Source organism: Anguilla rostrata, chromosome 16 (genome assembly GCF_018555375.3).
Source record: "Anguilla rostrata isolate EN2019 chromosome 16, ASM1855537v3, whole genome shotgun sequence".
Taxonomy (NCBI): Eukaryota; Metazoa; Chordata; class Actinopteri; order Anguilliformes; family Anguillidae; genus Anguilla; species Anguilla rostrata.
This window is the reverse complement of record NC_057948.1, coordinates 11,798,608-11,822,900: the sequence shown is the minus strand read 5'-3', so window position 1 is coordinate 11,822,900 and position 24,293 is coordinate 11,798,608. Positions and strand designations below refer to the sequence as shown.

The window sequence follows — 24,293 nt, the reverse complement described above, 5'->3', positions numbered from 1 at the left end:
TTAATAAAGTTTAAACTTCAGCAATCCCGCATGTTCCCCCAGTGCAGCGAGGAAGGGTGCTCCGAACCACAGGACAGGCACCAGTGTGTCACTACGTGCGAGGCAAAAAGCCAGGCCTCCAAGCTTCTGCTGGAGCCGCGGCAGGACCAGCATATTCTCAGTTTCAAACCGCCCACAGCGTAAACTGTACTGAGTGGGTGAGCGAGCCGCCATACATATTAAAAAAACCTTCAGAAAACAATACATTTTTAAAATTCATATGTCAGGGCCCGTTTTGGGTCAGTGACGCATGACTGGTAGACTTGGCGTCACTTTAGCAATGCAAATAAACTGAGTTGGTTTTTTTTACATGTGTTTTATGATGCGCAAAATTAAACGCAGGTTAACAGTTTCATCGTCCTGATGCACAGAGCTAAAGGATACCTCATCCCAATCACTGTAGGACACTCGCCTCATCAGCGACTTCTGCGCAGAATGACGCCCTCAAAAGCCGTACCTTTATCCCGCACCATCGACTTATTTTCCCGTTTGACAATTTAGCAATTCAGTGAATCCAAAAATATATTTACATATCGGTACTAAAAGCGGGTAAGGCAACATAAAAATAAATCACAAACTTGAAATGAAACTTCGGCAACACAACTGTTTATGAAACTTTAATTTATTTTGCATGACTGAATTGTCAAAACAACATACGCCAAACGAATAGGCCTATGTTAAACACTCTCTGAGCGTGCAAAAATAATAGCTGCATAAAATGGATTAGGCTATTAATTTTTTTTTTTTTAACCCTATGTTCAGGTACAGTGTAAAGGGCTTTGTGTCGGCTATAACCCGCGCGAACAGTATGCAGAAACGTTACATTAAATACCCCAGCCCAAACTATTTTAAACAGATACTACAGAAAGAATGAATAGTTTACCGACTAGTTTTGTAACTTGTAAAACTAAATTTCAAATAAACAACAGTCACAGACTTCTTTCACGTAGCTATAAGTAGGTAATCACACTGTTGGTTACACCGTCCACAAACGAGAATGTCCCAGAGCAGGTCGACTGGAAATTGAAACTACAGCCAAAATACAACAGTCAAAGTGCTCAAATTTGACAGATTAATTATTGACGTCACCTGGCCTGTTATCATTGAAGACCGAATATGGAAACTGATTATCGCGATACGTGTAGCCGACTGTTTATATGGCAAAAGATGGCCTGCTACTGTACATTATGCTGTCCAGAGTCTCTACAATGCTGCCCGATCGCCCTGAGATAAGGAAATCTGAAGAGGACAACAATAAAGCGATCAAACCAAGTTAAAAACGAGTCGCTAAATTACCAGTCAAATATTCGGTCAGTCACTGATGTCATATCCGTAACGGTGTCACTATATAGACTGTACAACAACAAAAACAGGACAGCGTTAATGTTACACTGATGATGATAAGAACGTCACTAGTAATTTAATCGTACTGATGTGAGCATTTTCTTGCAGCTGGTCCTCGACAGTCAGTAAGATCACAGTTCAGATCTAGGAGGTATTGAGATACGTAAACATTCGTCACATTCTCCAAGTTTAAGCAAAGCTTACCCAGTTATAGTTAGACGGTAGCTATATACATTTTAATTAAGAGTCGCTCATTCGTTACCATCAATGTTTAAAAAAAAGCTTATTACGTGCGATTTTAAATCCTATGCTGTCAACTCCATAAAATATGCAACGTGATCCAACGGATGCAATTTAACGTCACAAAGTACGAAAAAGAAATAATGACTCGTCAGTTAAACGTGGCAAGCCGGAACAATACAGCAGAAATAGTTCATCTGTGCTCTGTAGCATGCACAATAGTAGGTTACTACTGTACCCATTATTGCTTTGGGTATCTAAGATTTCTCGCTATCCTTCTCACTCTTCGTCCGCTTCTTTCTCACTCCCTCCCCCACTCTCTCCCTAACTGTCGGACTCAGTCGAGTCCCTATGTGTAATATCGTTTCTATTTTTACAACTCACCCTTTTTTCTCTCCCCCGTCCCTCGCTGGATATAGACACACTGTATCAGTGACTCCAATATCTACAGTGACATAAACGCGCTCTCTCAAACGCACGCTGCCATACGACTTCTATTTTTAGTGAACTGACAAACTCAGAGAGAGCCAGCCTCTTGTCACTGAATGGCTCCTCCCTCTTTCTCTGACGAACAGCAGCCTGAGCTGAAGCCCCACCTCCTCTACTCGGGTCTCTTAAAAACTAAAATCCAAACTTTCACTGAAACTTGAGATTCTGGGACTACTGTAGGCTAAACCCTAGACGGCTTTCAGTCTTTGAATATGGGCGTTTTCATCAAGTCTAACTTAATTGTGGTATCCTACATAATGGATACTATAATACAATTTTAACCTGAGTAGATTCAAACAGTTATTCCCTTTTCCCGCAGATTCCACAGGAAACAGCTTCATGTGTGTCGACGTCACCTACACCTTCAAATCGATTAAAAACAAAAGTTGGATAATTAGTGTCTTGCAAGCCGAATTGTAGAGCATCTATTAATGAATGGAACAAAAGCTCCAAGTTTCCAATAATGCGCGCGAGACTAAGGTATTATTTCAAACGTATTTGATAAACATACCATGCTAAAAATATTTTAAACGGTCTTTTATTTAATTTCTCGACGTTTTTCTCCTTTTTATGTGCAGGCGATACTCCCTTAGATATCATTGACGTAATTCTCCAAGACAACAGCAACAATAGGGCCGTCTTCTTTGGATAGGCATTTTTTTAAACCAATAGAAACACGTCCTGTGTAACGCTAACCATTAGGCTGACGGGGAGGTTTTGGCACAGATCGCATGTGGATAAGTCACGTGTAGTACAGGATCTACGAGAGGTGTGGCGCTGGGATTTGATTGTTTATGCCGGGATTTAAAATTATATTAATTCAGTCAGGTTTGTACAAGAAAAATCAGACCTCAAAGACGTCACATTGCAGTGACAAGGCTTTGCTTCTTGTTTTGTGGTGCCCCTTCTTGTATGCCTTTAAGGAGGGTTAAACCTCCGAGAGTTGTACTATAGAGTAACTTCACACAATCCAAAAACTACTAAACGTGCAATTATTTTTTTTCAAATTAAACAAGTTTTGTATAATTTTCACAAACAAAAAATGGCTAAATACTGCATTGGGTAACTAATTAAGAAGCAGTATTTAATAAAGTATATAGATTCAGCAAACAGTAGCTGGAACTGATTTACTTGGTTGACCTCATTTTAAAATCCTGATGCTGGGACCTGAGACGCTAACCTGAGAGCCTCACCCCAGTTCACTTCCTCGCCTCTGCATACCATAGAACTTCCATGAGAAAACCTCCAATGGTATTTAATCATTCCCAATCAATGTGCATAGATCTGCACATTCTAATAAGCCATTCTTACTCAGTGGTGGTGCGAGGCTACCGAACCCGAATTACTGCACACTGCATCCTGCTACACAGTTTTATTGATGTGTAAAATCACAAATTGATCATCCTCATTTCAGATTCCCAGATTTGTTTCAGTATTGATTAGTGCTGGAACATTGTGTCACGTCAGACACACTTGATATTTCAATTCATTCAATTGTGCTGTTGTGAAGGCTGATCAGGTTTGCACTAAATACCTGTAGGATTACTGTCTCTAGTGCTTGCTTGTACTCTTGATACTTGGCCTTGTGATATTAATGGCCTTCTAAATTGCTTTGCGCAAAAGTGTATTTAAAAATTAATCCAAATGTTTTCCAAGTGACATTACAAATTGCCAGTTTACTGTTGACACTGTAATTCATTTAACTATATGAAAGAACGGAATCATGAGTACTTGCATGTTTACGTGTGGAACAATGCTTTATGGTGGCATGTTAAGGACAAATGCATACACAATGCTTTAATTCCTTTCTAATGCCACTTCCGACGGTCTCTTGCCGTGTCATTATGTAGTTTGACGCAGTATTCAGTTGCAGTGTTCAGAATGGATTTAAGTCGAAAGGGAAATGGCTAATCTTTTCATTGCCTCTGACTTGACATCACCGCTCACCTTTGGAGAGCTGTGTGTTCAAAAGGTTCCACGACTATTAAAGCAATCGTGCAAATGAAACAAATCCTGACGTTGCCATTTCATTCATGTAAGTGACGCAAATGCAAAACGCTCTCTCTTACCAGCAGAAGAAATCATTCTGAAAACTGCGTGGGCAGGAGTTAGTCTTAAATTTCCACAAGCACAAACACAAAGTTGTTGTGCCTTAACTCTTTATGACGCTTAACGCTGTAGAATAGCGCGAGTACGCCGGTGCTCAGTACAGCTTCCACTTTAAAAGTGTAGCTTAGAAGGAAACAAAAAACTGTCGCCGAGGAAAATAAACAGCGGTCATAAGAGAGAAAGACTTAGAGCTCCTCTGTTATTTTCCTGCCATTATTGTGTCACAGTTCTATTCGCGGCTCAGTGGTAACAACAGGGTTATAACGAGTAGGCCTGCTCTGTAATGGTAGCTAACGGCGATGTTCCGCGTAATTTCATTTTTGCTAAAATGCACAGGATTGCAGTTTATTTTAACTGTGGCCGTAGAGCTACAGCTGTAAGTGGGATCTGTTTGTTTAAATGCCCCTCCCTCCAAACATACGAAAAGCCACAGGTCTTTCACACATGGTTATGTCAGTCAAGTTCAACCAGCATAACCTGGTGACACCTGTTCCGGACAGAGATCCTTTCAGCTTGTCGGAATGAGGCTACCAGACAGAAAGCCTCGATCCGTTCAGCATTTCGGAACGCGGCTTCGGACAGAAAGCCTCGATTCTTTAAAACGTTTTGGAATGAGGTTTTTGGAAAGAGAGAAAATCCTTCATTATTCTTTCCCCTCGATCGCACAGGCCCATTCAACACCGCTCGTTAGCGTGACGCTATCAAACACTCTCGGTTTGTCTGCCCTTCGGCTTCCTACAAAAGCCGGACCCCGGGAAAAATGAAACAATGCCGCCAGGACTGGGCGTGCGGATTCGCTCAGCCAAACACCCACCTGGTGCCAAACATTGCGCAGCGCGGCAAATAAACGAGCCATCTGTAGTCCGGAGATTAGCGCGGAGGTGAGAACCTTTCATTCAGCTACGTTTCGACTGTAAAAGCGTTTACACGGCGAGGCGCTCGCCGTGGAGACATTTCGGCCCGCCGCCTTCCTCTTCCCGCTCTATTCCTGCACATCACCTTTTTCCTACCTTTTCCGTAACATTTTTTCTACCTTGTCTACAAGTCAACAGCAGACTTATACAGTTATATTGGACATATTTTACAGTTCTAAGAGAGGTTGCAATCAAGGTATAATCAAGGTATAAAAGGCTAGACACTTTCAGTGTATTGAAATATGCTGAAACACAACTTGTAAAATACGTACAACATGCCCATTGTTTTTGGTACAGTATTCGTAGGCTCTCTCTTTTAAGTACTTGAAAAATACATGACAATCTTCAGTCACATCAAGTAGTTGTCTTGAAAGCATTCCCAATCTCCAAATTCTTGACTAATTCTAGATCAAAACCAAATTTTGGGAGCAGCAATTTGCTTGAGTGAGCCCCAACCAGAACTGCATTATCACAAACAATGTTTTGGACCATGAAAGCGGGCTGATCTGTGAGTAATAACGCTGGATTTATCATACACAGGTAAGAGCACTGCAAACCGCCCGGTGATACGACAGAAATGGAAGCGCGCGATCATGTGACAGACAGAAAAGCGGTGGCATGGCGACAGCCGAGGCGGTCTGAAAAGTACCGTGTACAAATCGCCCATTTTGTGTTGAAGCCCTGTTGTTAAAGTTGTGAGAGAATCGTGCATTTGGCTAATTAACAGGGCGGCAGGTACAGAAAGCAAAGTGATAATAAGATTTTGTAATGAAGAGGCATTATTCTCTCTCTCTCTCTCTCTCTGTCTGTCTCCACAAATCCACTCTAGTCACGGGCAGTTCTTTGCAATGTTCCGTGGGTGTGGAATAGTGTCACCACCCCATAACCGCTCTGGTTCCAAACACCTCCTCTTATTCCACCTAAACCAACCCCCCCCCCCCCCCCCACACGCACCCACCCACCCAAAAGTCCCAGAAGTACCCAGTGTCTTACCTGTTCCTCTTGCTGTAGAAACGCTTGGGCAGAACCTGCTGCAGATTTCGGGCCTTCGGGTGCTTTTCTCACAAGAGGATTCTTTCTCTTCCTTTCCATCCACTCTCCGTCCTCCCGTCTGAGTTCCTTTCACTTTGTCTCTTTCCCTATCTCCTTTTCTTCTCTCTCCGGTCTCTCTCTCTCTCTCTCTATCCCACCCTGTCTCTATCTCTCTCTCTCTCTTTTCTTCTCTCTCTCTCAGTCTCTCTCTCGTAGTTTCAAAGCCAGGCCAGCTGGCTTTGGACGGCTTCCTTCTCGCCTCAGAGAGAGGCCCGTCCTCGCGCCCTGTGCTTGCCCCTGAATCCTGGATCTTTCTGCGGGGACGGGACCCGGGCGGCAGCAGTTTGAGGGGACGGGGGGTCCCACGTGCGTGCAGTAATCCCGGGCATGCGTCCCGGGGCAGGGCTGCGTTCCCAGAGCCCGCCAGACCAGCCGCACCTGTCAGTCACTCAGTCGGATGGGATTGGAGTTTGGGGGTTGGGGGGGGCAAGGGGTTCTTTTCCTTCTCTTTTCATTTTTTACATGTTGTTATCAATTGTATATTACAGCACCGGCCATAAGGGTATTGCATAGGTGACTGACAGTACAGTTGCACAGAAATCTTGGCCAGGACAACAGATGTTCACCGTCTTTTTGTGAACTTTGGATGCGAGCGCTAACACTAAAGTTAGTCAATCTGTTGTCAAATCACATGGAGAAAAAAAACAAGGCTCTTTGCAGCGCTGTGAATGAGGTGGGAAACACAAGATCGTTAACTTCCCCGTCACTCCCGGGTGATGTTTTCATTTCATTCAAAAATGAGCATCAAAAGAAAAGTGCATAAAATGAGAAAAATGACATTTGCGCTCGGCGCGGAAGAAAGCGTTAACGACGCCAGTGAGATGTACAATACTCCCTTTTTCTCACATATTCCTTTCAAATGGAACGGAGATTCTCTCTGGGATTGTGTGCATGTATGTAACGAGACTTCAAAGTGATTTCTCTCACTTCTTTGGAATTCTGTAGCATATGGCAACGTCAAGCCGTTCAGGTTGAGGTTCACACTGCTTGCCGAAGATGAAAGACAATCCACCATGAACATTTCATGCAAAATTGTCTCACTGCAACAATGCAATTTATTATTTTTTTTCCACAAACACTTGTTTTTTGAAACCTTGGCAGATTTGACCATGCCGCTGATAATTCGCTACTTCTGTCACTCAGCAAGGAACGGCAGACACCGGAATCAGACGCAGTGAAATATTCAGCGTTAATTCAACTCTAACAGTGTTTATCTGAGTTCAGAACGGTTCAGATGCACTCTATCAGTGTTCATTTAACACCAGACATTTTTGCACATAGATGTGAGAAGCTGTCTTGCATTAAAAGAAACCGTGATGCCGCTATTGTTCCAAATTGAAAGTGCGTATCAACGTGGGAGGGAGGGGGTACCGGCCACACACAAAATTCTTTTTTTTTTTTTTGACTGCGGTGCATTATCAGAGAGAGGACGAAAACAGCGGGGCTCACTACAGAGATTCGTGATTGGGAGACAGCTGGCATTTTTAGCATTGCACCGGCCCAGAAATAGCCCCACAAATGTTTCCCTTCCAATTAAAAAAAAAAAAAAAAACGAATTGCAAAAATTCCCGGCTCGCAAGTGACTTTTAAAGACCTCCCCCACACACATGCGCGCGCACACACACACGCACACACATGCGCGCGCACGCACAAACACACGCGCACACATGCACACGCACACGTGCGCACGCACGCACACATACACGCGCGCGCACACACACACGCGCATGCACACACACGGGCGCACACACGCACGCACGCACACATACACGCATGCACACACGCATGCACACACGCACACACGCATGCACACACACGCACGCGCGCACGCACACACACACGCGCATACACACACACAACCTAGACACAGACACAGACACACAGAGTGCATTCAGTCCAGCATTAAGGTTTCCTTTGCTTGGTAAATTAGGGTCGCAGTTTCACACAAACAGTTCGCATGGCGTTTTTCACTCAGGGCTCGGAGAGCCCGCTCGGCACAGACCGCCAGCCCGCAGTAAAACAACACTTCATTATCCCAAACTCATTATAGCGCTCGTCTGCTCCTCTCTCTCTCTCTCTCCCCGCACACCTCCCACTGATCCGCCGAGAGTCGGGCTTCTGGGAGTTCATTTATACCTCTGTTTGTATATAGAGGGAGATCAGGGATGGGTTTTTTTGCCATACTTATTCCTCATCAGATATTTCTGGCCTCATTATACTCCACGGGCTCCGGCGTCCTTCGCAGAAGGCCGCTAGTGCGCGGGTGCGATCTCACGGGCAGCGCTCGCTCGCGCAGACTGCGTTTAAATATTAAGTAAAAAGAAAACATTTAAACATTCGTCTTGACTGCAGCGCTTTGTAAAAATAAATGTTCGTCATCTCCAGCCAATTGCGGGTAAACCACTGACAAGGGGGAATTACCTAAGGAATTGCCTTAGGCAGAGAAAAGCTGCGTCTGTCTTTGAGCAAGGTGCTCACAGACAACCAGTCATTTTTTTTGGCGAGAGACGCATCACCCCCCCAGTCGGCGCCAGCTCTCTCCTGTAGCACTCTGTGACTTGGCTCGAGGTGTAAAATGGTCACTGGCTTGCAGGACACTGCATAGGAGGATTACAAGCACTTCGGCTGTGGTGCTCCAAGCATATGGCATGGAGCTGACTCAAAAGGGCCAGATAGCAATTCCACAATTGGGGGGAGGGGGATGAGAGGCAAGTTTGAGCAAGACGCAGTGGGAAAGGCATTTCTGGCTGCCCACTAAACCAAAGGAATCACAGCTTTGACCAAATCAGTACACGTCATGTTTTGACCCAGATACCCCTGCTTTGTGCCCACAGCGCTAAATCTAAAAGGGTCGTGCACTCAGGACAGGACAGGTAGGCACAGGGCATCACTGCCTTCACTGTGTCACCTGATCTCATTCAGTTTCAGTGCACAGAACATATTAACGTGCACACCAAAAAAAAAAAGTCTGTGAATATTAAGGTAAAAGTCCTTGTAAAATAGCAAAGGCATTTCAGGAAAACAGTTGAAATGTGCATAATTGCATTATTCATGGCGAAACACCACAATACATTTAACATTTGCTAGCTATACAGCCTGATACCTTATACTTAACATATTGTTACCGTTATTTATATGGTGAAGTTTTAGCAAGCCAGTTGCCAGTATTTTACAGTAAAATGTAATTACAGAAAAGTGATGCAACGGCACAAAAATTCTCTGCCTTTAAGAGCAGTGCCCTTCGCAATGCCTCACACACCCCATGTCTCACATGACCAAAAAATGTTTGTACCACCTAGAAAATGGATGATGAAACGAAAGGCTAATGAACAATCGTGCACAATTTCATCATTTTATATGAGCTAGATTCTCACAAGGTTGGCGGTGCCCACCATACCTACCCCCAAGAATCTAAGCATCATTAGAATGATGATTTCAGAACCATATTTAGTCATTTTATCTACATGTTGTCAGAATTGGACTTCTGATAACATCTACTGGAGTTATACTTAGAAACGGCTTATCGCTGATGTTACAGTCTTTCGGTGATTCATATCAAACCATAAGGAGCCAGTGTGCATCACAATGGTGGGCGTTATGACAACCGTCCTCACCCTTCATATCCTGCTCTATTTGTAGTCATGGTTTTAAAACACTGAAATAAAATGTAATATCCTTTTTCAAAGTAGAGTCACTCTGAAGGTTGGAAAGGTTGACGGCAAAAGCCAAAACCATATCAGAGAGGAATCCTTCACTGAAAAACTTGGAGAAAATATTGAGTGATAAGGAGGGATCTTTCATTTTGTATTTTTTTTAATAGCATAAGTTTGAAGTTTTTATAGTATGATATACTGAAAACAATCAGGTGAAATAAACCCGTGAGATATCAATCCAATATTCCTCCCTTCATTGCTGTTTAACTGTCAGGAACTGTTGAGCCTACACTGCAGTCTTAAGATAAATTTAATAGTTATGATCTATTTAATATTTTTTCATCCTAAGTAGTATCACATTCCCTATACTGAAAAAGTGTCAGTATCTTGTTGATAGAGGTAAGTAGGTTGAACAATTTCAGTTTTTGAAATAATTTGTGAAAATGTACGACATAAGTATTTTGCCTGTGCTGTTCGCTGTGGTGTTCAGTGAGTTGCTGAATGTTTAACATTTGCTGAATGTTGATTCGGACTAAATGTTAATGCGTTTGTGGAAGCACTGGTTTCTGAAGTGACAGCCTAACGAGGGTGTGCTAACATTAATGGTCTGTCTTAAAACTCAGCCAATCTTAATGTGCAACAGAATATTCATTGCTACCAGCTGGAAAGTTACGTGTTGAGTTTGTCATTTCATAAGAGGCTTCCAATGCTTTAAAACATGGGTCCAATTTAGCATTTTGATCATTATGCCTAAAACCGTTTGGTAAGATACCTTGAATGAATATTGTATTCTTTCATCTTTTTCATCTCAATTTCACTTAAACATGTAAATTCATATTATTTAAAGCCTATTATTATTATTATCATTGTCTTATTCTTTGTACTTTTGACATAGAAATGACATTAAGATTGAGTTAGACAAAATTAAACATTTTAATTAGGGTACCTCATAGAAGTTGATGCAACTCAATTTACTGACCACAGTTTGTAGCCCACTAGTAATCTGTGCTTGAGTTAATTAAAATGATTTAGTTGTGTTCATCCTACTTTATAAAGGTTGATTGAACTGAAAAAGGTGAATGCAAATGCAAAAACCTCATTTTTACTGAATTGGAGAAATGTAATCACTTTTACAGCGTATGACACACAAATTAATAATCCACCAAATAAGTATGAAAATGCGTACATTAAATACATTTGGAAAACGTTTTTAAAAAATAACCCCACAATTTCAAATTTGAAACATCAACTTATAAATGTGCAAAAATCGATTTACAAAAATACATTTTGAGTCGGCAATGCCAGACAAAGTTATTTTTCATTTCGAATTTCCTTCAAGAAGCATTTCCAGTGCAGTGTGAAAGGCAGTCTGAAAAAAACACAGCAGGTTCAGAGAATACCAAGTTGTCTCTGTGCAAATTTCGCTGCAGTCTTAGAGGGGTTGAACGGGATCTAAAAATACGCCGAGTGTCTCACAGCCCGGCTCTGTTCTCCCGTTACTGACTGTAATTAACACTAACCATGCGCTGCCAGCTCCGAGCCGCGCGGGAGAGAGAGGGAGAGAGAGAGGGAGAGACAGAGAGAGAGAGAGAGAGGGAGAGAGGGAGAGAGAGAGAGCAACTGTCTGTCTGTCTCAACTCCCCAGCACCAGAACTTTGTCTGCCTGAAATTACCGAGGCGCCCGTTTGGGCTCTCTGTCCGGATGTGCGGTTCTCACGAAAACGGAGCGGTGGCAGAGGGGGAGGGCGAGGGCCGGAGGACAGCCTGACGCTGGGTACACCGCTGACTGCTGGGTTGAGAGATGACCCACTCAACGTCCGACCGGGCGCTTGCACGCTACCGACTGTATTCAGTTGGAGGTACTGTGAAAGGTACTGAACACATTTACAATTAAGGCTTGAGTAAGCTTACATAGTTTTTTTTAACATTGTCATTTGTACAGCTGTACATTTACTGAAACAATTCGGGTTACTGTAAGTACCTAGCTCAATGGCACAACTGTTTCCCCACCTGGGAACCAAACCAACAACCTCAGAGTTACAAGCTCAGCACCCTAACCGTTATGCTACCCTGTACCCCACACCACTGATCAGTGCTAGCCGTCTCCTGTAGTGCTGTGAAGACTGCACGGTGTAAAGCAGAGAGTGGCTTGCAGACAAGTGGATCAAAGAAGAACACACACTTCAGCAGTGTTCCTGGTGTGGAGTTAAGGTGACCCCCCCCCCCCCCCCCCCATCTCTGTAGAAATACTGTCGAAATGTGCTTTTATAAAATGAAGAGCAGGTGCAAGGAACAATGCCATCTTTTTTCACTTGGAAGCGAACGCTTCTCAGCAACAGTCCGAGTGACGTCATTTTCACCGCTGTTCTGGGAAAAGATTGCCCCCCCTCCCCCTCTACCTTTTTCCCAAAAGGGTCAGAAACTGAGCGTTTACCCCCGCCAGTTCATTAAAAATTAAGCAAGGTCAGCCATGATTCTCCTTCTCTACATTTATCATCTGCCCCTTAATTTCAGGTATTTCACGTATTAACGGTATCATTTCATTCATCTTCCATTAACAATGGGCAATTCATTATTTAACGTGACATTTTTGTTGTCAGGTAACATTATCTAATATTTCCATGGTTGGGTACCAATAAAATTACCAATGAAAGTGAAAATTAAGTGAACAAATGCAGATACATCACAAATGATCCTGACTTTAGCCAGTCTGGTCTGTCTCTGGTCAGTCTAAGTCAGTATCCTGCATGCTCTAAGTGTCTAAGTCTTCTGTATCTCACTGTTCTTCTCCCATTACACTGTATGTAAGTCTGTTTCAATTTTACTGCAACAATGTTATGAAACTGATAAAAACAAGTGTAATCTCAGGGGGAAACATTCAACAGTGTTATCTATTTGTGATCCCCTTGTTTTGGTTTTATAATGTTGTTATTGTTCGCATTTGAAAAATAAAAGATGGCTGCAGACAAATCTTATGCGTTAATAAAATGTGTTAAAAGCTCACAAAGCAGGAAACAGAATTCCTCTTCAGACATACTTTTCAACATGAGCGTCTGAGGCTTGAAACACAACCAACGTTCCTCAAGGGTTTAAGTGTCATTGACACCATTTGAATAAATCAGATAAATCCACAGAGATAAATTTCTCCAAAATGAGGAAAAAAAGCAATGACTATTTCTATGACTTCATTGAAGACAAAAACAAACCAAACCTTCAGATAAAATGTCCATGTGTCATTAATAAATTACAGTACATTATTTGAGTCAAATAAAAGATTCCCTGACAATGTGATAGTAACACATTTTGGAGTTCATCAAGTCTCACTGTTCTATCATATTGCTTTTGTACACAAGCATATTCAATTATTTTTTTAAATGATAGAAATTACAGAATTATACATTTATATATTACAGAATTATAATGACAGAAATATAAACACTGGGGAAGATCAAGACAAAACAGCAAGTGAGGTATAAAAATAAAATAAAAAACTCCCCAGTGGGAAGAAAAAAACACTCAAACAGTGGCCATGAGAACTCACTGATGGGAAGAAATGTCAGGTGTAACACTGGCCAAGCAGGTGTCAATACTTACATTTATCCCAAATGGTTATCAGGCGGGTAATGGCCAATCTATGGGAACAGATAATCATCATGATTAGGCAGACGGTAAACTGGGGTATTAAACTGGTAAAATAGTTCGGGCAAAGTTTATTTTAATATGCCAATCAATATGCATATATATATATATATATATATATATATACATACACACACACACACACACACACACACACACACATAGTACATACTACATAGATACACGTTGTAATACCTGTGTTAAATTGACTTAGTGTGAAGAGGGTGGAAATGATTTCTTTTGACCCGTTTTAAAAGCATTTTATGGTGCCAAAAATGGCTTGCATCTAAAAACACTTTGGACGCCCAGCAGAATGCCAAAGTGGATTTATCCGCAAAAGGGTCATGTTAAAGAATCAATATTTCCGTGTGCTTTACCTTGACTTTATCTCTGCGAAAGAACCTTAGAGTGCAATTCAATCGATGAGGACAAAAGCGAAGGGGAAAGCACATTATCAGATCATCGCTTCTTTACTGGCAACGGAAGGCCATTTTCACCGGGCTGTGATTTTTTCCTTCAAATGGTCCACGTTTTATTGATGGGATGTGCCGAGGTAAATAACAGGTTTAACATCAATCTTTGAAAGGCTGCTCGATGAAGGCTCGCTCGCGTGGGACTGAGAAGTTATCTCAGGGAAAACACCTCGCGCGCACTGCAGGCGTTTTCAGAACTGTACAGGGCGTTCTGGGAAGTGATGATAAAACTGTTCAGTTGCGCGTCTCCCTTTTCCAACTCACCTGTTTCTGAACACGGAGGTCGGAGTGAGGGAATTTCATGGTCAAACACCTTCTCAAGCGTTTCAGCCCAAATTCCTCATTGTTATCTTAAATTGAAATAATGAGGTAATTTGGAATCTGACGCCCATCCATTGTCTTTCCTTTTCCGTCTGGATGCCCCCCGTGGTGTGATTGCATCATACCGGTTTCAAAATAAACGTAACAATGCGAATCGTTCGGAATTGACTTGGAAAATAAGTGTATTGCACAACAGTGTGTGTTTTTAAGTATATAGATCTGAAAACAACGGCTTGCAATATCTAAATAATATTTTCATTTCAACATATTTCCAGCATATTCGATTTCCATGGCGGACAACCGAGGGCGAGAGCTCGTGCTTCGTAATTATCAAGGCATAATTATCAATTATCAAGAATACCAATTTCATCAACTGCTATTCTTCGCATCTTCAGTTATATCCTGACTATAATTCAACACAGCGCCCTCTAAGTCCGCCAGCACAGCTGTCTCAGATCTATGGCTAATTTGTGCTGGCAAATGAACCGCTGAATTTAAAAAATAGGGGTGTAATGCAAAAAAAAAGAGCCCATCTTCCGCTATTTTAAATCCGCCTGGATTTCCTGAGGCCTGTGTACACACAATCCATATGCTGTGGTTAAACACACAAAAATGAAACCTCCCCAGCAGCACAGTGTCAGCCGATATGTTGTATTGATCCTCACGTCAGATAAAACGCGTACATTTTGGGCGTTTGCAAAAAGGAAAAAAAATCACTGGGTATAGCTTCGCCGCGGGAGGGAGGGGCGGGTTCTTCTCATTTTATTACGACTCCATTGGTTTACTGGGCTCTTGTAGCAGTTTACCTGCAGCAGGTGTGTATGAAGCGTGCCCCTCGAACACTAATGACTGCACAGCTCAGCTGTGGGACTGGACCGCAAAGAAACAGAAGCAGATGCTGACGGCACACGCTCCAGGGAATGCCGTATTGGTTGTGCTCTCCTGAATCAATGGAGGACATTGGTGTGACCAGACCATGTAGTACTCCAAATTATAGAGAAAAAAAATATTCAAATTGTTTTTTAAACTGCAGTAGTTGGTAATATTCTGACAACAGTGCACTTTTTTTCGTAACTTTGAGCGAAAATTTAATCATTTTCTTACAAACGTGTTTGTTTGGTTAGTTGGTTTCTCACCTTTATTATTTTTTTGCTATGGATTTGGAGGTTGACTAAATAAATGGAATATATTGTAAAATAAATAAAAGAAAAGAAATGGTACTTCCCTAAAGTGTTCACTTAACGTTAAGGTCAAAATAATTTGATGCTTGATTGAATCTTTACCTGGGTGTGTAAATGAGGGGGTAGATCCTTTACTTGAAAAAGAATCAACAGGCTTAAAAAAAAAATCTGTCACTTTCTCATCTCTTGTGTTTTTTTTTTCTTTCTTTCATTTTTTGGAACTGCAAATCAATCTCCCCAAAAACTTGTTTCTTGTTTCTTTTTTTTCTCACCACAGTGTCTCAGTGTTTTTTGTGTAAAATTTTCAAACCGTATTGATATATTAGGAAAAAGAGCCAAACGTGGCTAGCTTCAGGCACACTAGCACAGTGTAGGAAAAAGTAGGAAAAAAACCTTTAATATAGTACAGGCATGTCAAAGATACAAATTTAAAATAAAAGGATGCCGACTGGTTTTGAACACACAGGGTCGTCAGGGTGTGGTGAGAGAGTATGAGCGCGTTGTCATACCTTCTAACCACGCACGCCCTGATTAAAACCATGTGTGGTCGTAAATGGTCAGCATCCTTTTTAAAAATTTTGATATGCCCTGTACTGTATAAAAGGCTTTTACCTGTCGTGCTGCTCTTTGCTAGCGTGCCTGAAGTTAGCCACATTTTACTTTTTTCCCCCTTATATACCCCCTTGCCATACTTTGACTCTGATACTTCCAAGCACTTGGTTTTTCAGTTTAATTCTACTGAGATATTGTGTGTGATTGTATTTATCTTGCGGGTGCTTGAGATAGAGAACGAGAGAGAAAGACAAAGACAGAGATTTGTTTTCTACCAGCTCCTAATAAACAAAAACACCTGGATCTTTCATGTCAGTCTCAAAGAATAATCCCATTTCCTGTGAAACAGGAAGTACCGGGTGGAGTTCAGTGCTCCTGGAGTTCAGCCATGGAAAATGAATGCGCAGTATGACCACAACAACGCAGTGCTTTTCAGAAGGGGAGGAAACGAGGTTGTGCATTTCTCTGAGTGCATTCGGCCCACAGGAAAGGAATAACATACTATACATCCAGCAGTAATGTACCATAGACCTCTTACAGCTAAACCACTCAGCATGGCCTCTGTCAATATAAACGTAGCATTTAAAGTTGAAACGCACCAGGCTACGGGAGTGTGGTAATTTGTGTTTCTCTAACTAGCATCACCCTGCCCCCACGCCTCGTGTAGCTGCAGAATCCATCCCGTTTGATCCGCACAGTGAAGCTCTTATTGCCAGAGTCTCACATTCAGCTCCAACCCAACCCTGAGGAGGAACTGAGGGAATTAGCGTCTCTGTGGTAATGTGTGTCGGCAAAATCCTGTAGTTGGGCATCGTCATCCCTTGAATTCCAAGCACAATGGGGATGCTGAAACATTCTCTCCCCCCACTCCCACCGCCACCAGCTCTCTCTGATCCCCCCCAATGCCTGTTTCACTGGATTACACCACATCTGTGTTCTTTGTTTACTACGTCTTTGTGATAGTCACCAGCCTCACCCCATCTGTATTGTTTGCTGATTATTCCCCTTATGCAGACAGGTAAAAGATAAGATGGCTGAAGCGCCCCACATCAGCCGTCTGACTGCTCTGTGCCTAAAAAAGGCGTCCCGTCCTATCAGGACGCGGGTGCTAAGAGGCTCAGCCGCCATCTTCCAGACAGCCTTGACAGAACTTTGGAACTTTGAACTGGCAAAGGGGAGCTCCTGGCGAAGGTTACTACGGGACACGCGTAACAGGAAGTGTGACCCACGCCTGCTCCGGGGAGGCACAGGCCGGTGCACGCCCGGCTGACGCGGTTAATCGCGGCGATCAAAAGAGAAGCGCTCTGACGAGACTTACATCACTTCAGTTACATCACTTTTAAATCGCATTTGGCCTTCTGATAGTGTAGCACGGCGTCTAGGCAGCATCTGTGTGCATCCAGGACCCTCTCTTTGGGCCTCTTGTGTCTTTGGCCAAGTGCTCCTAGACTCTCTCTTTCTCTCTAACTCTCTCATTATATGTATGTATCTAGGTATTTATTACTGTATGTATCTATATATTTATTATATGTGTGTTATATGTATATACTGTACTGTATGTATCTATGTATTTATGTGAGGCTGCAAGGCAAAAACTGCGAAAACAAATTTCCCCTCAGGCGACAATAAAGTATTGTATTGTCTCTCCCTCTCTCTCTCTCTCTGTCTCTCTCTCTCTCCCTTTCTCTCTCTCTCTCTCTCTGTCTCTCTCACTCTCTCCCTCTCTCTCTCTCTCTCTCTCTCTCTCTCTATCTGTCTCTCCCTCTCTCTCTGTGTCTCTCTGTCTCTCTCTCTCTCTCTCCCTCTCTCTCTCTGTCTCTCTCTCTCGGGCGCCCATCCCAGCCGTGTGTCAGGTTTGATGGGAAAAGCAGGCGGAGCGAGGACCGAGGGAGTGAGGTGGAGGCTCCAGACACCCGCGCCTGACCCCGAGCTCTGGGCTCAGCTACCGTTTTAACGAAGGGCCAGCTCATATCCGTCATTACTTTTACGATCCTCCACACGAGCGGGAGAGTAAATTATCCCCGAAGACTTCATCCGCCGCGATCCGGTCCGGCGCGCGCGGGCCGCCGCGGTCGTATTTCAGGCGGGCCGAAGCCGTCCGCCAGGTGCTCCCGTTTCCCCGGAGGAGACGAAGTGACCTCCTGCCAGTCCGTCCGTCCCCTCGGACAGAAAATGGAAGGTTTTTCCGACAGAAACCGAATCGTGTGTAAACCCTCCAATATGGAGCAGTCGCTGGGGAACGTGGGTCGTGACCGGAGGGCTGCAGGTTCGAGTCGAACGTGTTTTAGTTCATCCTGATTTGATGCCACTGCCGAACCCTTAAGGACATTTGCTTAACGTAAACCACCATGGTATTTACATCTAGCTGTTTAAAAGGACAGCATCTAATGCACTCTGAAAAATAGGGCATCTGTGATCAAAAACACGACGACATGAGATGATGCAATGACAAGGAGGCAGCTTCATTACGGTCCACACTCCAGCATTCGAAGACGTATTAAAATGAAGACGGGTCTTGACATCGAAACAACTTCTAAAGATGAAAAAAGAGGCTACCCGCAAAAAATAAAATGAATAATATATGGCTTGGCTCATCACAGCTTACTGCACGTCTACGTTTGGTGGCGTTCCAGGCCTCTGGGTAGTCGGCGAGCCGTAGCGTTAGCATTTCAGCGCAGGCTGACCGCACCGTCTCCCCCCCGCGATACGGGGGCTGTTGGACGCAGGCCCAGCCCTGGCAGCGGCTCCGGCGCTAGCCCGCAAGCCGCGCGGCTCCAATCTCCGAGCGCGCCCGTACCCCAGGGCGGGGAGGGAGAAGAGCGCGTCCTTGGAGATGACATTGAGCGCACTCAAAATGGAGGCCGACACTGTTTGACTTTGATAGGAGCTCAGCTTACACATGACAAACAAGCTTTTTTTTTTTTTTTTTTTTTTTTTAACCAGTTCTGGGCCATATGGCACGGCTAACCGCGGCGCTCAGACAGTTGGCCGTGACGTCTGCGGTGTTTGAACAGCGACGGCTGTTTGTCTCCGGCACTCGTGTTTGTGAGCGCTTTCCCACCTTTGTTTTCTCTCCGTGCGTTTCACACCGAGGTGCTGATTTGTACAACGCGGTGGGCGAACGAGGCTCTGCACAAACACACACGCCGACTGCTGCTGAGGCTGAGAAAAGTGTATCAGCTGCCAGGCACAACATCTGTCTGCTCTCCTCTTTATCTCTCATCTACATCTTCATCTAGTTTTCTTTTTTTTTTGTTTTTTGAGAGGTTTGCAGACAGGGGACTCGTAAAGTACTCACAGGGGGTCCTGAGAATTTATTTTCAATATTTTTTCAATATCTACCTTTGAGAGGGATATTTAAAAATATATATTTGCACTTATATTTATACATTTCATGAATGACATGACAGATTTACATTTATACATTTTTAGTACGACTGCGCTTACTGTGTTTTGATTATAACTTACAAATTATGGTTTTCAGATTTATACATAATGTATTTATACATTATATATTCTGCGTGCTAATGTGCTAAATTAGATATAGGAGTAGATATAGGAGTCAAAGGGTAACAGCTTTATCAAGGAGGGGTCTCTCAGGTGGCCATTTTAGAGAGGGCCACAGTTCTAGAGCACAGTCATGAGACAAAGACTTTCAGGTGTGCTGGTCAGCCGCTGTCAAGGCCGAGGATGGGAGGAGGTCCTCGACCACAGCCCATTGGTCGACGGTGGCTGGGACCCGCCCCCACCCCCCCCTCCCGGGCGGTGCGAGCACTCTCTTAGCGTGCGCCTCCGTGCCTGGCCTTGGTGCCCGCAGCTGTCCCGGGTCTATCAGGCCCCTATCGGAGCTATGCGAGGAATCCGCGCGGAACGTGGGGTCTGTCACAGAGCGCCGCGCGCGCTAATGTTTTCATGCGCGTGTGAAATACCGTGCCGGGCCGGCACAGGGCGGGGCGGGGCGGGGCAGAGCCTCCCCCCCCCTCCCCCACCGAAAGATCTCACCACCCTGCCCTGCGCTGCCATGGTGGTGCTGACGGTTTTTTGGTTTTTTTGGAGGGCTTATGGCCACATGTTGCGTGCACAGAGAGAGGAAGGGAACCTGCGCTCTGCTAAGCGCGTCAAAAGAGGGGAATTGTACAAACTGCGATTTTCACCGACATGTCAAAAGCTGCTTGCCGACCAATGAGACCGTGCCATTCTGCTTGCCACGCCCTCCAGACGGCTGGAAGAGTGACAAATGCAAATCTACCCACAATTCCCTGCCCTGTGGAACAGGGATAGATTACTCACTCTCTTAGGAGAGACTGGCTTGCGCAGTACACAACAGCCTGGCACTTAGCCCATGGGATGCTAAAAAACACCTCATAACTACCCTTTAACACTTATACCTCTCAAGACTAAATATTTTCATGTTACCTTAATCTTTCCAATTTAATCAGTCAGTACTATTGGTCTTTTCTTTATTACTGGGCATTATTTGTACTTCTGGTGAAATGCCTGTTCATAACATCAGTAATGCTTATCAACTGTCTGAGTTCCTAATGGATTTGGCAGAAGTGCCTTGGGCGAATTCCCCCTCCCATTGCTTCACTCCAGTGTCTCGTCTGCATCGCATATCTCGTGGGTAATGTAGTCTTTCTGCCATTATGCTGTCATGTCCCTCATCCAAACCGATCCCACTTTCCATCAAATTATCAGTGTCAGAGCAGCCTTTGGGGCATATCAAACCCACTGCAAGAGCACAGTCAAAGGTCAAAGGTTGAAGGTCATAGCATGCAAAGTGCAGGTCACCTGCTCTGTCGCATGGCACGAGGACTCAAAGAGGCGACTTCGTTCTACACCCGGCCCCCAGACAGTTCTATCTCTGCGGCCCGGTGCCGACCAATCAGCTCGCACCTGGGCCAGAGCCAACCGCTGCGCTGAATGCCTGCAGCTAACCAGACAGGCAGCGTGTATTTTCACATCCCTCCACAGCTGTTATTACTGCATTATTATTGGCCTTGCATATTATTTAACCACATTATCTCATTCACAGACAAGCTTTCAATATATATCTTTGCGCTCGGTTTGTTCTTACTGAAAAGCGAGTTTTATTACAGATTTTGGTTTTCGTTTGGCCCGTCGGCTTCGCCCTCGCCGCAAGCGAGCGTTTAACCACCGGGGAGGCCGAGGCCCAGGGAGCACCAGCGCGGCCCCGTTTGATTGGCGGACACCGTTGCCCGGGGTGACTAATAGGGCACACATCGTGCGCATTGTTCATTCATACAGTTTCTTTGCTTTCGAGAGGAGCGCTTTGCCCAAGGGCTCGGCACCCAGTCTGTGCCAACCCCGCCCCTCCCCTCCCTCCCCCCTCCCCCCTCCCCCATCCCACTGAGAGATAATCAGCACTTCAGCGGCGCGTCCCAAATCGCAGGTCGCCAGCAAACCCTACGCGGGGACAGCCTGGCAGGCTCGGAGGAGAGCTATTAAAAACAGGACCGTCTCCAAGCAAAGCCCACATCCAACCAAAACACATAAAACAGCAGGACCCGCCAGGACCGCGACGCAAAATCCTCATCTCACCTACGCCATTACATTCCTGATGGGCTTTTTCTTCTTTCTTTTTTAACTTTTGTTTTAATTACCATCGCTATCATCATCATTAGCGCCGTTATTGCTGCAATCTGGTATGACTGCACTGCGGCGTTATCATTGCTCTGTATTACCGCCGAGCTAGCCCATATGCTTCGTACTGTTTAACGCATCCAGGAAGTGGGAGACCGGAGTGTTATATAAAATATGACATATGTCATACGAGAAAGCCTGCCGACAGTCAATCAGTCAACACCGCACCGGAAGGCTCCTGCCCCCGCCCGTGATTCCCCCCCCCCCCCCCCACCTTTAAACACACATTCCCCTGCCCCCCCCCCTAATCTGAATGACCTGAAATTTCTTCATCCGTAGCCTCATGCAGCCCCTGAGAAGTCAGTTACCCATTTGGATTTTCCTGTTGGATTTTCCCATAACCGACTCCGCACTGGGACAAAGAGGGGAATTCCAGCATAGTGAGGGTGTCTGTCTGTGGTTCTTTGTCCCTGGATATGCGGTTTGGGTCCAGCGCAGCCCCACAGGATAACCCCACCCCCTTCCGCAGTCGCCACGAACACCTGCCGACAATCATAACGTGGAACTCTCTTCCATTGTGCGGAGATGGCCATTGTGATGTAATAAATGACACAATGGCTGCCACTCTGAAAAAAAAAAACAAAAAAAAAACCGGGGGCCTTGAAGCCACTGAGCCACCCGAGGTCTGGTTCTTACCGCACGTGCTCCGCAGCCCTCTTCCCTAACCTGACAGCTACGGCACAACCAGCGAGCCGTGTCTGTTTTTAGCACGCGCAAGTTTACAAGCAAGAGTTAGCATGTGAACATCTGCTACAGAAGTTGACATCACACCCCCCTGCTCCCCGGTAAAATGGTGTCATTCCACTGGCAACCTTTACATACCTGTACATTGTCTCTAATTAACCGGTACCCCTGTGGTGCCGTAAGTGAGCTACAACATGCTGTCTTTTGTGCGATTCATTTTGCATTCAGGAAATGTGTTGATTGAGATTTGCTTTCAAAGTGAAAAAAAGAGCGGCACAGGACTGCTTTTAAAAGAAATACTCTGCCACAAGGGGATATGATGCCAGCTTTCAAAGAGCAAGCTGATGTTCATATTCACAATTCTGCATTATGCGTTTCATAAAATGCAGATCTGCAAAGGGCTGCTTTTCAATGCAGAAGGTATGAAATCCAGCCTATGCAAATACGGACTGTGCAGCTGTGCACAACTGACCATAGTGTTGTTCTGGGAGACATGGCTTCCATCAGCGGATTTGACCCCACAGTTGGACAAATGAAACTCACAGCCAATCAGGCACCTGTGGTCTGTCTGTCCCAACTGTGTGGAGGGGATTGCATTTACTGTACTTTATTAACTGTTTTTTACCATTTTAACTTTGTTAAGCGACCTTGGGCTCTGGAACGGTGCTATATAAATAAAATGTATTATTATTATTATTATTATTATTATTATTATTATTATTATTATTATGAAGTCTGTCCCACTGCACAACCACACGCAGCTTGACCGGCGCTCGGGGATCGGTCCACACACCACCCAGGGGATGAGTCCACACGCCACCCAGGGGATGAGTCCACACGCCACCCAGGGGATGGTCCACACGCCGCCCAGGGGATGAGTCCACACGCCGCTCAGGGGATGAGTCCACACACCACCCAGGGGATGAGTCCACAGGCCACCCAGGGGATGAGTCCACAGGCCACCCAGGGGATGAGTCCACACACCACCCAGGGGATGAGTCCACATGCCACCCAGGGGATGAGTCCACACACCACCCAGGGGATGAGTCCACATGCCACCCAGGGGATGAGTCCACACACCGCTCACCGCTTTACAAAGCAAAAGCCTTTTCTATCAAGCAGAACGCTCAGTCATATTTTATGCGGGGGGAAAGCGTGAAATTTTGGGACAACACGATCCGATGGAAGGTTCCCACTGTGGTGACGGCCGCGGCCAGCGCGAGCCGAAGCCAGGCCAAGGAGGAGGGGGGGTTCGCGGCGGTGCTGCCGCAGCCCCTCTCGTTTGCCCAAGGCCCGATCGCACATGATTAAAGAGCCCGCGTGCCAGCCTGGCTCCAGAGGGAGGGGTCGGGGAGCTGGGGGAGATGCGTCTGTGAGAGGGGTATAAGGTGGGGGGGCACTTGGGAATAATTGCTCGGCTGCGGGGAACAGGGTTTCAAAACACACAGCACAGCTGGGAGGGGGGGGGGGGCTGCATCACTACCAGAAAACAGGGGGCCTGGAAACAGTCTGGAGGGGATGAAGCAACCGCTCTGTAATCCTAAACGCAATTTTACACATTCACCTGAGTAAACAAAAAACTTGAATGAATCATAAGAACAGCTCAATTAAAAAGCCTAAAAAAGAGTTTCTTAAAACAGGAAACCTGATATTATAACAAGAAATGTCTTAAATACAGGGATCTTTAACCTGGTCCATGAGAGCCACAAGGTTCTTGGTTCTTGCTTTCATCTTAAAATCAGTGAATAACTCAGACTCAAAAAAACAAGGCGAGGCGAGTTAGTGTAATCAACAGCTGTAATAAATCAATTAATCAATCAATTAAGCGCAACAAAAAAGGAGCAGACCGCACATCGAGGCTCTCGAACACGAAGGACCGCGGCTTTACGGTAAAACCGC

General features: G+C 44.8%; 1 protein-coding gene across 9 annotated transcripts in view; it reads right to left on the bottom strand.

The window, feature by feature from the left end:
* mef2aa (myocyte enhancer factor 2aa) overlaps positions 1-14,588 on the bottom strand; it is a 94,581-nt gene extending 79,993 nt beyond the window's left edge. For 6 of the 9 annotated variants that reach the window (XM_064313706.1, XM_064313711.1, XM_064313713.1 and 3 more), the window contains exon 1: positions 2,008-2,165. The gene's annotated coding sequence lies outside the window, so the exon portion shown is untranslated. Of the gene's footprint in view, positions 1-2,007; positions 2,166-6,128; positions 6,617-13,474; positions 13,513-13,896; positions 14,185-14,256 lie in introns of those variants that run through there. The other 3 variants (XM_064313709.1, XM_064313708.1, XM_064313707.1) reach the window with 3 other exon arrangements.
* Between the last annotated feature and the right edge of the window lie 9,705 nt (positions 14,589-24,293).